This window comes from Capricornis sumatraensis, chromosome 20, assembly GCF_032405125.1.
Source record: "Capricornis sumatraensis isolate serow.1 chromosome 20, serow.2, whole genome shotgun sequence".
Classification (NCBI taxonomy): domain Eukaryota; kingdom Metazoa; phylum Chordata; class Mammalia; order Artiodactyla; family Bovidae; genus Capricornis; species Capricornis sumatraensis.
In genome coordinates, this window is record NC_091088.1 from 30,523,990 (window position 1) to 30,541,896 (window position 17,907).

Below are 17,907 nucleotides of genomic sequence, written 5' to 3' on the forward strand. Positions count from 1 at the left end.
CTGTGATGCTGTCAGTGGACTCCCGCCGTCTTTTCTTTAAAATCTCAGCCCCCTCCCCCTCAGAAACCTACCCCTTCCCCTTTCCAGCTTTATTTTTTTCCTGAGCACCTGTCATTATCTAGCCTCCCCTAACAGAAGGCACACTCCACGAGGGCAGGGACTTTATTATGGAAAAATCCTCGCTTTCTCCAGACATTAATGGGCAGAGTGTGCACATAAGAAATAAGCCAGACAAGCAAACTTGTGAATTAAAGGTCTCTCTCTCTGAAACAGGGGCGTTTATGAAGGAAACCACTCTTAAGACTTCCCAGGTGGAGCTAGTGGTAAAGAATCTGCCTGCCAATGCAGGCGACATAAGGTATGCGGGTTCGATCCCTGGGTCAGGAAGATCCCTTGGAGTGAAAAGAAAGCTGGACTTGGCAATGCATCTTGAGGGTATGTGAGTGGATGGTCAGAAGACCCTTGCGATTTACAGGGGGTCCCAGGTGGGAGAGAAAGGTGGGCCTGAAGGATCCTCTCCACTCCTTTTGTGATGGATTCTGAACACTGTGAGTTCCACCAACACTTATTGACGCCTGTGGGCCAGCGCTTGGAGTGGAGGAGCCAGCAGGGAGGTCAGAGGCCAGCAGGAGGGCCTACCCTGGAGAAGTTCACTGCCCAGCCCCCAGAGCCAACCAGAACAGAACAACGTATTCTGTGCCCCCGTGGGGCTCAGAGAGCACTGCGTGGGGAGTGAGCCATTCCGTGGGAAGGGGCTGGGGACCAGGCCACTGCAGTGGGCCTAGGAGAATGAACCAGAGATGATCCAGGAGGAGTTGGGGCATCATTTGGGGGCAGTAATATTACAATTGTTTCTTTTTGCTCCCTCCCTTCCTTCCTCCGGACTTCCCTGGTGGCTCAGACGGTAAAGCATCTGCCTACAATGCGGGAGACCTGGGTTCGATCCCTGGGTCAGGAATATCCCCTGGAGAAGGAAATGGCAACCCACTCCAGTACTCTTGCCTGGAGAATCCCATGGAGGGAGGAGCCTGCTGGGCTACAGTCCACGGGGTCGCACAGAGTCAGACACGACTGAGCGACTTCACTACTACTTCCCTCCCCACCTTGATGGCTAAAGTCACATATTTTCTTGGTAGAAAATTTATAAATTATAGGAAAGAACTAAAAAAAACCCTCACCACACAGAGACAGTGCTTGCTGCCGTTTTAGTGTAGACTATTGGGGGCATTATTAAATTTTTAATTACAAATAATACATGAATATAGTCTTCTTGCCAAAAATTAAAAGATTATAGATAGGTCTCAAGTCCCCTTAGACAGCCAGCCCCACTCCTGGAGCTGGCTCCAGCCCTTGCCTCCCAGATGGCCACTCATCAGGGTAGTAAGTATCATTCCAGACCATTTTCTGTGTATGTGGAGATGCAGAGACCTGGGTTTTGTTTTGTTTTCCAATTCTTTATCTATATATTTTATATTGTAAATTCAGTTCTGTGGGTGCATCTTTCTATTTCACATTTGAGTCCTTATTTTATGTGCTCACACATGTACCTCTAGAAAATACATTATTTTGTTGGTTTTTTTCATTTGTTTGAACTTTTATTTATCCTGTCGTGATTTATTGACTTAGGGCAAAAGGGTTGAGAGCTTAGGCTCTGGAACCTGATTCCATAGGTTTGAATCCTGTCTCTGCCACTTCTTAGCTGTGTAACCTTGGGAAGATTACTTAGCCTCTCCGTTCTTTGATTGTCTCCTTTAGAAAAAGGAGCTTTTAGTAGTTAGTATCTCATCTCCCTTCCTAAAAGAGTTGTCATGAGGACAAAATGAGACAATACACGCCAACTGTTAAGAACAGGGCCTGCCACGTGGGCGACTTCAAATGAATGTTAGGTCTGATAAATGTGTTGATATTTCTAGGACCATTTCATCCTTGAATGGTGGAATAGCATAATGGCTTGGAGCATGGGCTGTGCAGTCAGGCTGACCGCTCCCTGGGTTCCAATCCCAGAACCACCATTGGCCCAGTGAACTTTGGGCAAGTTTCTTAATTTTTCTGTTATCTATAAAATGGCTTAACAACAATACTTACTTTACAGGGTGAGAATTATGTTAGCATGCCTAAGTATTTAGAAGGGTACCTGAACTTAAGTGTTCTAGTAATATTCTTTTTGTCTGCTGCCAAATTTTCAAAGAATGATTATAGTACCACTGTAAAAGCCATTTTCCTATAATAGATACTTCAGCTGTTTTCCCATCTCCTTTCTCACATGTGTTTCTCTACCCAGAATTGGAATTGCTGGGTCGTTGGGCAGGTACATTTCAATTTCTTTTTAAAATATTATTTTCTTAATGGTTAATTTCTTAATATTTTTAAAATGCACATATAGATATATTATTTTAAATAGTTGGATTAGTAGTTGCAGCCAGTTTTTTTTTTCACTTGACAACATAGTGAATAATTTCCAAGTACAACAGCATTTTCTTTATCCATCTTTTTATATGCATTTTATTATGAAAAATTTCAAACATATAAAAGTAAAGAAGATAGTAAGATGAAATATCCATCCCTTAGCTTCAACAAATGTCAACGTTTTGCCATGCTCTATACAGCACTGCTAATAATGGTGGAATCTGGGGAAGGCAATGGCACCCCACTCCAGTAGTCTTGCCTGGAAAATCCCATAGACAGAGGAGCCTGGTAGGCTGCAGTCCATGGGGTCGCTAGGAGTAGGACACGACTGAGCGACTTCACTTTCACTTTTCACCTTCATGCATTGGAGAAGGAAATGGCAACCCACTCCAGTGTTCTTGCCTGGAGAATCCCAGGGATGGGGGAGCCTGGTGGGCTGCCATCTCTGGGGTCGCCCAGAGTCGGACACGACTGAAGCGACTTAGCAGCAGCAGCAGCAGCATGCATTGTAAGAGTGAGCTGTAATTTATCAAGCTGGCGTCTCTTGTTGGAAAGCTAAGACTTTATTTTCTCGCTGTAATAATGGGACTTTGGCATCTTGAACTCAGCACTGGGAGTACAGGGGTTCCTTGCCATGCCGTCTTGGGCATTGCCCTGCTCTCTTCTCAGCCCACCACTGGCCCTCTTCTGCCCTCAGGTTTCTCTGATTCAGAGCTGGAGACAAGAATTTCATGCAGGTGACTTTTTGAAGGTGAGAAGGAGGGAAGGAGGGTGAGAACAGGAAAGGAGGGGGCTGAGCACAGATAATTGTCAGGGACCCTCCATCCTCGACCTCTCCCACTAGGGTGCTCTGGGGCAGAACTTATACCACTGAACTGTCCTGCTATGAGCAAGGGTTTTGTTTCCCTCAGGTCTGCCCAGGAGTGAGATGCAACCTGCCAAGCATCTTAGGGAAAGGCAGAGGCCCCAGTGTCAGGCAAAGAATGGTCACAGCCTGTAAGGGGGTCTGGAAGGGCAACACGCCCACATTGCGCATCGTGAGACCCAGCCATCACCTACTGGTGAGAGAGGTTTTATAACAAGCATGTGGGGGTGGGGGGGAGGGAGGCTTAAGAGGGACGGAATATGTGCATGCTTATGGCTGAAACACATTGTTGTATAGCAGAAACCAACACAACATTGTAAAGCAATTATCCTCCAACTAAAATAAAATTTAAAAATAAATAAATAAAATACACATAGGGTTTCAGAGTTTGGTATGAAAAAATAAGATCTCATTAAAAATTATTTTAACATTTGTTACCTGTTGAAATAATAGGATATGTTGCATTAAATAAGACATTATTATATTTTAAAAATACATTGTACAATACATGGATTATAGCCAATATTTTAAAATAACTGTAAATGGAGTGTGAACTTTAAAATTTATATTAAAACATTTTTAATAAAAATAAGAAGCATGTGTGACAGTAAAGCAAATCTAACCCCCAGCACCTCAGAATGTGATTGTATTTGGAGGCTGTCTTTAGAGAGAATGAAGTTCCCACGAGGTCATGAAGGTGGGCCTGCGTCCAGTGTGACTGCTGACCTCACAAGACAAGGTCAGGACACAGACACACACAGAAGGAAGACTGTGAGGATGCAGCTAGAATCCCACCATCACAAACCAAGGAGAGAGGCTGCAGGCAGGCGGGATCAATCCTGCTGACACGTTGATTTGGACCTTGTGGCCTCCAGGATCGTGAGGAAACGAATGTCTGTTGTTTACACCGAAAAAGAGCTTGTAAACTAAACTGGCAGATGTGGGGTAGGAGAGGCAGGAGGCAGGAAATAAATCTCTCCTCCTTTCATATCTGGCTGCAAAGCCCACAAGATGCCCAAGCTCAGGCTGAAGCTAGATAGGGAGTGAGATAAGAGACTGGGCAGCATGATGGCTCAAATGGAATTTATGAAACCAAAAATGTGTATCAGCCAGTAAACGGAGTGGGAGGGAGTGGGTCGTGGGGGGATAAGGCGAGAGGCAGCTCTGGCAGACGTGAGGGCCTTTGGGAAAACTGGCATGGGGCAAAGGAGCCCCTGAGGAAGGGTGGTTAGATTCTGGGATAAAGCTCTTGACTGTCCGGAAGGAAGGGTGCACGCCGACACAAGGGCAGTGCGGGACTCCCCTGGCCACCTCAGAACGTTCAGGCTCAGGACACAGGGGAGGGTGGGCTCTAACGGAGTTAAATATCCTCACCCTGAGAAGGCTGAGGCCAACCTTCTGAAGGCCACTGGCCTGCCATCCATCCTGCCACAGGGCACCCAGGAAGCAGAGAAGAACAGACATTGCAATCAGCAGCCCCAGGGTTGCATCCCACCCGCCCACGTTTCACTTGACTGGAATGTGAACCAGAAGGATCAGAATCTTTAAAAATCAGTGTTGCTGCATGTCCCCAAGGGGACCATCTCAGTAACGGCTGCCCCCTGCAAAGTGATTGTGCCACAGCGCCCCCCTCCACTCCCCAGCGTTTCACACCTGCCTTGTTACTCATGAGCGAGAGTTCCTGGCCCTGCAAGGGGCTGTGGCTTCCCACTTACCAAGCCTTTGAGAAGTCCAACCTCAGTTTCATTTCTTTTTCTTCAATCTCCTTTCAAGGCTGCATATTCTACCTCTGGCTACAGCAATTTGTCTGATGCCCAGGAAAGCAGGGATACAAGGGGTGGGGGTCAGTGGAAGGGGAAGTCAGCATGGAGGGTGAGGATGTAAGCCCTGGAACCAGGCTGTCGGGGTTCAAATCCTGGCTCCCCTGGCATCTCAGTTTTTTCACTTATAATATGGGGGAAACGAAATGAATAGATATCAATACATGTAAACCTCTTCGCACTCAATGAACGATAACTATTACTTTGATCCCTAGTGAAACAGAATTCCCCCCCACCCTAAAACTGAGCTTCTCCACTGAGTTTACGATTAACCTCTGTATCCAAAACTTTATTTCCTTTCTCATTCCACACCTGTTCTTTCTCAGGATTGAGGAACAAAAAAAGAGAGGGAATTGTCACCAATGAGGATCCTAATGGGCTTTTCTGAGACAGACCTCCCTTCCCTATGTCCTCTACCTGCCTCTTGGTTGTAGAAAAACTTTAGCCTCCTCGGCCTCCCCCAAGTTGCAAAGAATAAATTTAATCAGAGAAGTGAGAAAATGCAGGAACAAAGGGAAACATTCAAGCAAGACAAAAGTGATAGTTTAGCCTTAACGTCCACGATCTTCAGTTCCTCCTCAAGGGCAGTAGACACTATTCTGAGCCAAATCCTTTCCAATGCTTTGCAGCGACTGAACCCCCACCAGGTGGGAGAAGTTAACTGTGTGCTGCCCACAAGCACATAGATTCCAGACCAGCTGGAACCAGAAGGTTGGTGATGTTGACTCCCAATTACCTCACCACCAGCCAATCAGAAGAGTGTCCACACGCCAGCAACCCTCTCCCTCTCCCTGTCTTTATAAACCTTTCCCTGAAAGGCATGGGGAGTTTGGGCCTTCCGAGCATTAGCGGCCCTGAACCCTTTGCTTGGTGCCCTGCAATAAACACTGCAAGTTCCTTCACCACAACCTGGTGTCAGTAGATGGGCCTAATTGCACGCAGGTAAGCAGATCCGAGTTTGGTTCCGTAACACTAGCCCTGGGTTGTTCTTCCACTGGCCATCATCTCTAGCTGCTCCAAGCAGGCCACAAGGACATTCTCCTAGTTGTCCTCACCACTGACCACAGGCCTTTGTGATGGGGCCCTGCCTGCTCCCCCAGGGCCCAGCCACTGCGTACCAGGGTCACGAGCATTTTTGCACCTCCCCATCTGAGGTCCCCCTGCAGGGGATTGTGTACTGTGGACCCAGGACCCTCTCCCCTCCTCCACCCTCCACCTTGGGGTCCTCCAAAACTCAGGGAGCCACTCGCATCTGAGCCACATGGCCTTCATGGCTCCCTCCCCGGTTCCAGAAACCACATCAGGCCTGTCCACCTGCATCAGGACACCCTGAGGAGGGGGGTGATTAAAATGCCAGTTCCTAAGCTGAAAAACGTCAGTTTCCTAGATCCCATGAATCCAAATCTCTGAGATGAGGGCTGACAATTCACACGCACACACATACATTCACACCACCAACTTGTACACACAGTTTTTGAGATTAAATTACATTTACATTCAGTAAGATGTGCAAATGTTAAATTCATAGTCTGATGGGTTTTGACAAATGAACATTCCCATGTAACTCACACACCAGACATGACATAGAACATGTCCATCACCCTAAGAATTCCCCAGCCCTCCTTCCAATCAATACATCTCACCCACCCACGTCTCAGCCCCCCACAACCACCGTTTGATTTCTGCCCCATATTAGTTTCATCTATTCATGAACTTCATGTAAACAGAATCCTATAGTTAATACTTGTTCTGGCTTCTTTTACCCAGCCCAGTGTTTTTGAAATTCAACCATATTATTGCATATATCAATAGTCTATTCCTTTATATCTGAGAGCATTCCATTGTATGCATGCCCCACAGTTAGCTTATCCCTTCTTTGCTGGACATTCAGGTTGTTTCCAGTTTGGGGCCATTATGAAGAGAGTGGCTATAAGCGTTTGTAGGTAAGTCTTTTTGTGGACAGTATGCTTTCATTTCTCTTGGGTAGACACCTCGCAGTGGAATTTCTGGGCCTTTATTAGAAGCTGCCACACTTTTATAGAATGGTTGTAACCTTTAAGACTCCATCCAGCAGAATATGAGAGTTTCAGTTGCTTCACATTTCTGTCAACACTTGGTATTATCAGGCTTTTAAATTGTAGTCATTTTAGTGGGTAAGAAGTGGTGGATCATTGTGACCAGAATTTACTTTTCCCTGGACTAAGAATATTAATTATTTTTTCATGTTTATTGGCATTTTCTATGCTCTTTTCATGAAGTGCCTATTAAGTCTTTTGACCATTTAGAAAAATTGGTTATCTTTTAAGTCATTATTAATAATTATTAATTTTCAGATATTCTTTTATATATTCTTATAGTATAAGCTCCGACAGTATTTTCTTTTTTATAGTGCAAGTGCCTGACACACTTTGATCACTGAGGCATCTATTCCAAAGAAGCATCCACTTCAAAAACAACAATTTAGAGTCAGCACATTACCAGCCACACAGCAAGATAAAGAGCCAGGCTGCCTCCCCCACCAAGGTTCCTTTATTTTTAGAGATCTTGGTTGATGCCAACAACTGACCTTTGGAGCTACCCTTTTTTTTTCTCTTCCTATGTTTTAAAATTCCCACTTTTATGCTTTAAATTCATCAATAAGGAGTGAGTTCAGGAAAACATACATCCCCACCCCATCCTCAACCCCAATAAAAGAGGAACCCCAGGCCCATGCAGTCTCTCTCTCCCCTTGACCTTGCTGTGTGGCCGCAGATGTGATGTGTCATTTCCAGATCTTAACAGTCTTAAACCTCAATTTTTTTTTTTTTTTCAAAATTTCCTGATGGTTGTAGCCAAAGGGTGTCTTCAATCATAAGAACCACATGGACTGGTCCAACCAAAATATTGGTTATCGATAGGCTGAGACCAGCACACAGTTTTGGTCATATGTCCCTTGTCACAGATAAATATTAGGAAGTTTTCCTCTTAGTCAAAGGCTTGCCTTTTCATTTTCTTAGTGGTATCTTTTGATGATCGGACATCTTAATTTGTGTTGAAGACCAGTTTGTTATTTTGTCCTATTTTGATTAGTGCTAGTTTTCTGACGAAGAATCTGCCTACTGACTATGTGTTTAGTAAGCTTCTCATGTGATTCTGCTTTGCACTAAAATTTGAGCTCTTAATGGTGCACTGTTGGGTATTTTCCCCTGTTGGCTCCCTTCCTCCTAACACATGTGTGCACGTACGCCCGCATGCACACACACACATACCTGGACAAGGAATCCAGAACTTAAGAACCCAAGATATGATGGGTAGACAATGGGTTTGCCCTCACTATGCACCCCCTCCCTCTTTGTAATAAGAACCCACAATTGTCTGGGAGGTGAACGTCCCGCTAAGATTACATTTCCCAGCTTATTTTGCAGCCAGCGGTGGCCATGTAACCAAGTTTTGTCCAATGACTGGTAAGTGGAAGTGGATATAAAACTGTAAGAATATATCCTTGAAGGAATGAGGAGCTTCTTCAGAGTCCTGCCCTTGTTTATGCTAGCTGGAACCTGAATGCAATAGCTGGATCTTAAGCAACCACCTTGGCCAGTGAGGAGGGATGTTAAGGATGGTGGAGCAACAGTGTAGAAGGAGCCTGGGTCCTTGATGACTTGGGAGCCACCACATTGTCTGGATGGCCTCTCTTCAGACTTCTCTTAAGTGACAGAAAAATATCTTACCTTGTTCGGGTATTGGAGCTGTTACTGTGTTTGGGTTTATTTGTTTTCTGCAGTTGAATTGAATACTAACTTCTGCACCTGGCTGTTTTCCTTTGAGGGAGATGGAGAAAATGAACTCTCCATTCTTTGTTAGAAGATGCAGACCAGAAGGGGAAAAAAAGGCAAAAGAAAACAAAATGAAAAACCGACTCCAATTAATTTCTCAGGAATTCGGTCACATCTTTTTTGGAAAGAAGTTGAGGAATCTGGAAGAACATTCCTACAGCCTCTAATGTTTTCAAAGCACTTCCACACATACTTTTCATAGAGTCTCGTTGCATCCTTCCAGGTGGGTTGTATTTGGACAAGCAGTATTGACTTCCCCTGACACAGGAAAGGTCTGAGATTCAGAAGGCGAGTAACTTGCCCAATCCTCCCCTTCATGGCCCAAACAGACCACAGGCAATGTTGGGATCCCCTGACTTTTTGCCCACGGCACTGTGGAAATGCCTGAGAACCACAATGGTACAGGGATGTCTGGGCATGAAGCATTTCAAAGGGCAAGGATGAAATCCTTTTCTGCTGATGACAGTGGAGTGTGCCAGAGCTAAGGCTCAGGTCAAGCAAGGGGCTACCCGCTGTCAGGTGCCGTGGGATGAGCCTCCATGAGGGTCCTGCCTCATCTGAGTCCCTGCTCTGGAATGTTCAGCTCAATTCTTTGTCTCTAAACAGCAGCCCCTCATTCTTCTACAAAGAGAATGATATGGTGGCAAGACCATGGGCCGCAGCATTAGACAAACTTTTGGTTTAAAAAAAATCCTTTTCTAGTTACTTCACTACGTGACCTTGGACATTTTCCTCTGCTCAGCTTCCTTTCTGCTCTGAAACACACAAATACTTTGAAAGCGCTGTTGGAGGGATTAAATTAAACAGCATAAGTCAAGTATCTGCCCTGTGAGTTCCTTTCCCCTCAATTGCCCTTTATGATAATAGGGTTCCTGGTATTCATTTTCCCAGAGAAGCAAGAAACTGTTAATTCATTACACTAATCACACACCTTCTGGGTATAAAGTATGATGCTAAGATTATTCACCAGGTAGAGATAAAACAACCCTGATCCAGCTATCAGTGAGGCGTGCTCTGATTGTCAAACAACGATTCCTGGCAGGCTGAATGGAAGTCAAAGAGCAAAGAGCCCTCTCTGCCAAAATAGATCCTGACAGATCCTCCCTAAGTGTTGCTGGTGGGTGAAATGAAACAATGGGCTGAGTCCAGCACAGTCAATTCCGCAACACAGAAGTTACCCCACTTCTTCGCAGGCTTTCATGTTAATATTTCTCTCATTCACTTGACACATTTATTAAATATTTATTCTATACAAGACCTTGAGTTGAAATGAATATATTTTACTTGCAGGAATTAATTTCATTTAAAAAGAAACAAACAAACAGAAACACTGATTCTTGCCAGGATAGATTTTTCACAAAAACTTCAAAGAAATTGATGGATAATTTTAAAAATTGAGACCATACTGGATAAAAACTTTCCCTTCAAATCTTCCGGTTTAAACTGAACCATGAAACTGAAGGTCATACTTTTCATAATATAAAATTAAATGCATTACAAAAAAGTAAATGCTGTGAAGACACATGGATTAAAAACATAAACAAACATTTTCCATTAAAATTACGTTATCAACCAGATGGATAAAAAAAGTTTTATTCTTCCCTAAATGCCTCTCTTCTCTGACTTTCAGAGGACTGTGTTTTCTTTTTCTACTCTAAAAAAAGGATAAGACATCTAAGACAGATTTCAGCCAGGGGCTGTAGACTGGTGAGTGTTATGTGAAATGGTTTTCATAAGGGTAAACTCTGGCATTGCTTCACTGAAGTCTGAGTATTCAGCAGTCTTCTATCTCAAGGCAAGACAAGGTCTGGCTGCATCATGTTTCAGGAAATGTTTCCAGTGCCTAGGAATATTACAGAACCCCTGACCATCTAGATGGGGATACACGTACGATCTCATTATATCACACATACCACTGTTAACGCTGCTGCTGCTGCTGCTAAGTCGCTTCAGTCGTGTCTGACTCTGTGCGACCCCATAAACGGCAGCCCACCAGGCTCCCCTGTCCCTGGGATTCTCCAGGCAAGAACACTGGAGTGGGTTGCCATTTCCTTCTCCAATGCATGAAAGTGAAAAGTGAAAGTGAAGTTGCTCAGTCGTGTCCAACTCCTAGCGACCCCATGGACTGCAGCCTACCAGGCTCCTCTGTCTATGGGATTTTCCAGGCAGGAGTACTGGAGTGGGGTGCCATTGCCTTCTCCAACTGTTAACCCTAGTCTGAACCAAATGCTGAGGCTGCTAATTCTATTTGAGAATCTCAGGCTCTGTGTTTGTTCAACTCAGGGGAGTTGACGCTTTGGGGACGCTGGAGCCTTTGTTCTGAGAGTCCCAGCCAGGGGGTCAGGTTGATCCTTTTTCAACTAACATTCACTGATCGCCCCCTGGTGGACATAAAGCAGAACGTGCCGTGACCTGGCTCTCAAGGTGAAAGTTATGGAGAGTTGCCAGGTCCTGTGATGCCTAGCATGAGCTTAGGTGGAGTGGGATGTGGTGGGTGAGGGCAGAGGGTGGCTTGGTCCTGGTGGGTCAGAGAAACCTTTACTCAATTCTAGAATATTGTAACAACAAGCTCTACCAGAAATAAAAACAATTAATTAGGTGTTTACTGAGCACCTAATATATGTTAAGACTGCTCTAAGCCCTTAACATGCATTAACTAATTTAATCCTTAGAGACAGCCCTTCATGGTGGATTACCATTATCCCTATGAGAATAGTCACAATGTGAAAGAGGTAATCCCCCCAGAGTTAGCCTGCATGTCCTTGGGTGTAGTTTCCAAAGAAACTTTGTGGTGGAAAGCCCCAATGCCACCCAATGTCCATTACTGTCCACGACACTTGTTTATTTATATTAATTTTCTCCTGGGTTTCAGAGAAGGATTAAGTCCTCTGATTTCTAAGAGTGGTAATAGCTAGAAGTCTGTTTCTGTTTTCTACTTTCATTCTTGGGGACACTTTTCTTTTGTCATTTAAGGTTTTTTTTTTCTCTCTGGAACCTCCAGCTGCAAATATGTTTAATAATCAACCACAACAGAGCCCCTGACAGATGAGCCTCAAAACAGATGGCTCCATTGAAAGGCAACAATTGAAAATGGAGGGTAATTTGAACCAATCAAGAAGATGGGGTTTCTAGGAGGCAAAGTTTCTACAGAAACTAACAAACTATAACCATATCCCCCAAGCTCCACCCGCAGATGAGCCTTTCTTGGGGGTGGATCCAACTTTTTTTTTTAACATCTGGAATGTTGAAAAGGAAGAGAGAGAAGCCCTGGGGCCTTGTCAATCAAATTCACTTTACTTTTGGCAAATTCAGCATCAGTGACAAATTGTGCAATCTGACATAAACAAAGTTGATAGATGTCGGCAAAGCTGTTTTGAAACAGCAGCAACGAAGAAATGTGTAGGATTTTTTTTCCTTTCACTCAACAGTTTGTTTAATAACAAATAAAACAACCAGATGTTTAAAAAAATCCTACCATCTACACAATGTCATCTGAGAGTTAGCTGCTGATTAATGAGAATGTGAGGTTTGTTCCCATCCCAATTCAGAAACTTGGCAAGAAAGTTCATCTAAGAACTTCACTGCATAGCTCTTATTACAGTTCACAAAGGCTTCTAAGTTCACTTCTGAGGCTTTCATTGGACTAGAAAACACCGGCCTTGATATCGGAAGACTTGAGTGTAGGCTCCAGTCTGCCACTACCTCCCTCTGTAACCTTGTGTATATCACTTAATCCTCCTGGAGTTTGGATTCCCACGGGATGCACGATAGTCACCAGCCCTGCCCTGCCTACCCCTGGGTTGTTGTAAGGTCCAAGTGCGATATTAGATGTGAGTCATGTTTTCTCTAATTTCAAACTTATTAATCTTTTCATTGAGAGATAATTACATCTGGTGAAGTACACAAGTCATAAGCCTACAGCTCAACAAATTTTTACATATTCATGTAACTGTGCATGCATGCTAAGTCGCCTCAGTCATGTCCGACTCTTTGCAACCCTGTGGTAGGCTGTAACCCACCAGGCTTCTTTGTCCATGGATTTTACAGGCAAGAATACTGAAGTGGATTGCTACACCCTCCTCCAGGGGATCTTCCCAGCCCAGGGGTCGAACCAACGTTTCCTGCATTGCAGGGAGATTCTTTACCCACTGAGTCATCAAGGAAGCCCATTTTATAGGGTAAGAACTGGCTATCCTGTTAGATCAGCAACATCTTTACTGCCTCAAGATGGAGTTCACACCTAGGATGACACAGCAGAGAGCTGGAAGGTCCCTGGAGACTGTGAGCTGCTGAATCAACCAAACTGACATCTACTGCCAAACTTCCAATTAGGTTAATAGCACATTTCCTTCTGGTTCAGGCCAAATTCAATTGGTTATTTGGAGCCCAAACATCCTGACTGATACACTAAATGATCTCAGAGTTCCTCTATTGAGCCTGGAACTACCCTCAGCATCTTTAACACAGGACTTCTGGTAGACCCAACCAATTGTGCTGACACAGAAGTTAGTATTCTAGTCAAAGCCTATTTGCCATCTCTGATAATGCCAAGTCACCTTCTGTGCAGCTGAAATTAAATTCATCTAAAAAGCAAAGTAAGAAGCTTCCCTTTTAAGCTTTTAATGACTATTAAAGAATACTGCTGATCACTCAGCCACAGATCACAAAGCATTATGCAATTTGCTGCCACCCACTGAGAGCCCATCTCTAGCAGTAGCAGCTCAAGACAGGGGGCAATTGTGGAGCTGAATTCTGTCATTTAAGAAATAATTCTAGCTTTCTTTCCATGTACTACATGCTAAGGATTGTGGTGGATACCAAGGAAGTAAAACAAGGTTCTAAACTGCAAATACTTGAGGAAAGAGAAGTGATAGGAATTTTGGGTAGCAAAAATATCAAATATTCCACAGTGAAGGGGATATTTTCCCTTTTTTAACTTTTATTGTATAATGAATAATATATGTGTGGTAAAGTATATAAATCTTAAATGTGCAGCTCAATGAATTTTTAAAAAGTGAATACATCCATGCACTCAGCATCCAGATTAAGAAACAGAACATTAACAAACCTCAGAAGATTGTCTCATTTCCCTTCCCAATCAGCAACCTTTCCTCCCTTCAAAATAACTACTGATGTGCCTTCAAAGGACTACTACTGATCCGACAGTCTGTCACCATAGGTTAGTTTTGTCTGATTTGAACTTTATATAAATGGAGTCATGCATTTGGGTCTGGCTTTGGCTTACCATTACTATGTTTATGAAATTCATCCACGTTATTATATGTGGATGTAGTTCACATATTCATTTATTTACTGCAGCATTTTGCAGTATCACACCATAACTTATTTATCACATTCTTCTTTTAATGGACATTTGGGTAGTTCCCACTTTGGGGCTAGTACAAAATATGGTGTTATAAATGTTGTTGTACATGGCTTTAGTGAAAATATGTACACATTTATGCAAGAGGTAGATTAAAACATACAAACATATACATACATAAAACTTGAATCACGGGGTATGTGTGCATTTAACTTGAATATGTTTTGCTAGTTTTCCAAATGGATGTTCCAAATCCTCTGTAGTATATGATGGTCTCAGTTGCTCCACAACCTTAAAAACATTTTTTTTTAAATTCTGGTAAAATATGCAACATAAAATTAACCATCTTAATTTTCAAGTGTAGAGTTCTGTAGTATTAAATACTTTCATAATGTGTTTATGATTATTATAATACTATCACTACCATCTATCTTCTTAACCCTTTTCAACTTGTAAAACTAAAATTCTGTACCCCTTAAATGATAACCCCATTCCCACCCCACTCCCTAGCTCCTGGCAACTGCCATTCTACTTTATGTCTCCATGACTTTACCTACTCTAAGTGAAATAACGTAGTCTTTGTCTTTTTGTTACTGGTTTATTTCATTTAGCATAATGTCCTCAAGGTTCATCCAGTTATATATAGTATATGTCATGATTTCCCTTCTTTTAAAGGCTGAATACTGTTCTATTCTCTGTATATACTACATTTGCCTATCCATTCGTCCATCATGGACACTTGGATTGCTTCTGTAGTTTGAATATTGTATATAATGCTATGTATATTGGTCTCCGGAAGATGGTGATGGACAGGGAGGCCTGGCGTGCTGCGATTCATGGGGTCGCAAAGAATCAGACATGACTGAGCGGCTGAACTGAACTGAACTGATATCGGTGTAGAAATGTCACTTTGAGACCCTGCTTTCAGTTCTCTGGAGTATATACCCAGAAGTGGAACTGCTGGATCATATGGAAATTCTATTTTTAGTTTTGAGGCTTCTCCATATAGAATGGGTTTTTCTACTCCAAAAAAGAGTCATAAGGGGTTTGTTAGGGATTGCATTGACTCTGGAGATCTCTGTGAGGAATATTGACATCTTAACAATACTGAGTCTTCCAGTCCATGGACATGGAACGTGTTTTCTCTGATTTACGTCTTCTTTAACTTGTTTCAGCTATTTTGTAGTTTTCATTGGGCAAGTTTTTCCCTCCTTAATTTTTAAATTATTTTTATGCTATTACAAACTGAATTGTTTTGGGATTTTTCTTTTCAGATTTTTCATTGTTAGAGTATAAAAATGTGACTGGTTTTCTGTGTGTTGACTTTGTATCCTGTTACTTTGCTGAATTAATCTGTTCACTCTGACAGGGTTTGTGTTTGTGTGTGTGTGTGTGTGTGTGTGTGAGAGATCTTTAGGATCGTCTACATATAAATCTTATCTGGGAACAGAGATAATTTAACTTCTTCCTTTTTTATTTGGATGCCTCTTATTTCTCTTTCTGGTCTAACTGCTCTGGCTAGAACTTCCAGTGCTATGCTGAATAGACGTGACAAAAGCAGGCATCCCTGCCTTGTTTCTGATCTTAAAGGAAAAGATTTCAGCTCTTCCCCATTGAGTATGATGTTTGCTGTGGGGGTTTTCATATATGGCTTTTATTCTGTTGAAGTACTTTCCTTCTGTTCCTAGTTTGCAAAGTGTTTTTATAATGACAGGGTGTTGAATTTTGTCAAATGTATTTATGCATCAGTTGAGATTATCATGATTTCTCTCCTTCATTCTATTCAAGTGGTGTATTACATTGATTGATTTTCATATGTTGAACCAGTCTTGCGTTCCAGAAATAAATGCTTCTTGGTCATGGTGTTATACTCATTTTAATATGCTGCTGGGGGCTTCCCTGATGGCTCAAGTGGTAAAGAATCTGCCTGCAATGCAGGAGACAAAGGAGATGTGGGTTTGATCCCTGGGTCAGGGATAGCCCCTGGAGGAGGACATTGCAATCCACTCCAGCATTCTTGCCTGGAAAATCCCATGGACAGAGAAGCCTGGTGGGCTACAGGCCACAGGGTCACAAAGAGTCAGATACATCTGAGCACGCACATACAGGGAGCTGAGACTCCACATGCCTCAGGGCCAGAGAAGCAGAACATAAAGCAGTATTGTGACAAATTCAATAGTCTTTAAAAAAATGGTCCACATCCAAAAAAATCTCTTTAAAAATATGCTGCTGAAATTGGTTTGCTAGTATTTTGCTAAGAATTTTTACTTGTGGTATCTTTGGCTGGCTTTGGAATCAGGGTAATACTGGCCTCACAGAACACTCATAAAAAGTGTTCTCTCCCCTTCAGTTTTTTGGAAGAATTTGAGAAGGATTGGTAGTAGTTTTAAAAATATTTGGTGGAATTTACCAGTGAAGCCATTGGATCCAAAGCTTTTATTTGTTGAGAGATTTTTGACTGATTCAATCTCATTAATTACAGATCTACTCCAATAATCTACTTTTTCTTGATTTAGTCTTGGTAAGTTTTATGTTTCTGTGAATTGGTCCACACCATCCATCATTTGTTGGGGTACAATTATTCGCAGTACTCTTATCCTTATTTCTGTAGAATCAGCAGTAATGTCCGCACTTTCATATCTGATTTTAATAGCTGTTAGAAAGTATGTTAGTGTTTTGCTCAAGTCTTTACAGGTGCAGGTTGAAAGCCAGAAGAGAACAGGTCTCAGAGGAGCCTGGGTAGAGGCTCCCTTTCTCAGAATGAGAGGTAATGTATGGAGAGGATGGGCAGACACTGTTTCTTTCCTCTCCACCTTTGCTTATTCTATTCCCTTGGCGAGGAAAAAGCTCCTTTCTCTCTTTGCCAGTCTGAGCCCTGTTCATCTTCACAGCTCAGTTAAGGCATCACCCCACCCACCCACCCCCCCAGAGGAAGGCTCCTTTCAACCCACCAGACTGGGTTAAACTCCCTTAGCACCCTTACATATTACATTGAAATACACTCTTTCTGTACCCGCTTCCTCATCAGATCATAAGGACTAGGTCTTACACATTTTTGGCATATTGTGAGCACTAATTGTTTTTCATGACTGGGCACTGCAACAATCCTAGTTCCACTCTCTTGTCTTTCTTGTTTTCATTTTATTTATTTACTTTTTTTTTTTTTTTTGGCTGTACTGGGTCTTCATTGCCATGTGCAGGCTTTCTCTAGTTGCAGCAAGAGGGAGCTACTCTCTAGCTGCGGTGCTTGGGCTCGGTAGCTGTGGTGCTTAGTTGCCCTGGGGCATGTGGAATCTTCCTGAAGCAGGGATCAAACTCGTGTCCCCTGCTTTGGCAGGTGGATTTATAACCACCGAGGACCAGGGAAGTCCTCTGCTTGTGTCTTAAACACAGAAGTAGCCTCCCAACTCCTCTCTGCTGCCTACTGTCCATTCTCCCCCAAAAGGACTAGAGGGATTGTCTACAAAAGTAAACCAGCTCGTGTCATAACTCAGCATGAAACCCTTCAGTGGCTTCCACTTGCATGAGGAATAACTTACACTTTCTCGCTGCAGCCTGAAAGATCTGTAAAGTCTGGTCCCAGGCAACTGTGAGTCTTACCCACCTGTGCTCTATCATCTTCTACCAGTCATACCCCACTTCTTTCTATTCTTCAAACACCAGCTGTTTCCCCGTGGAACC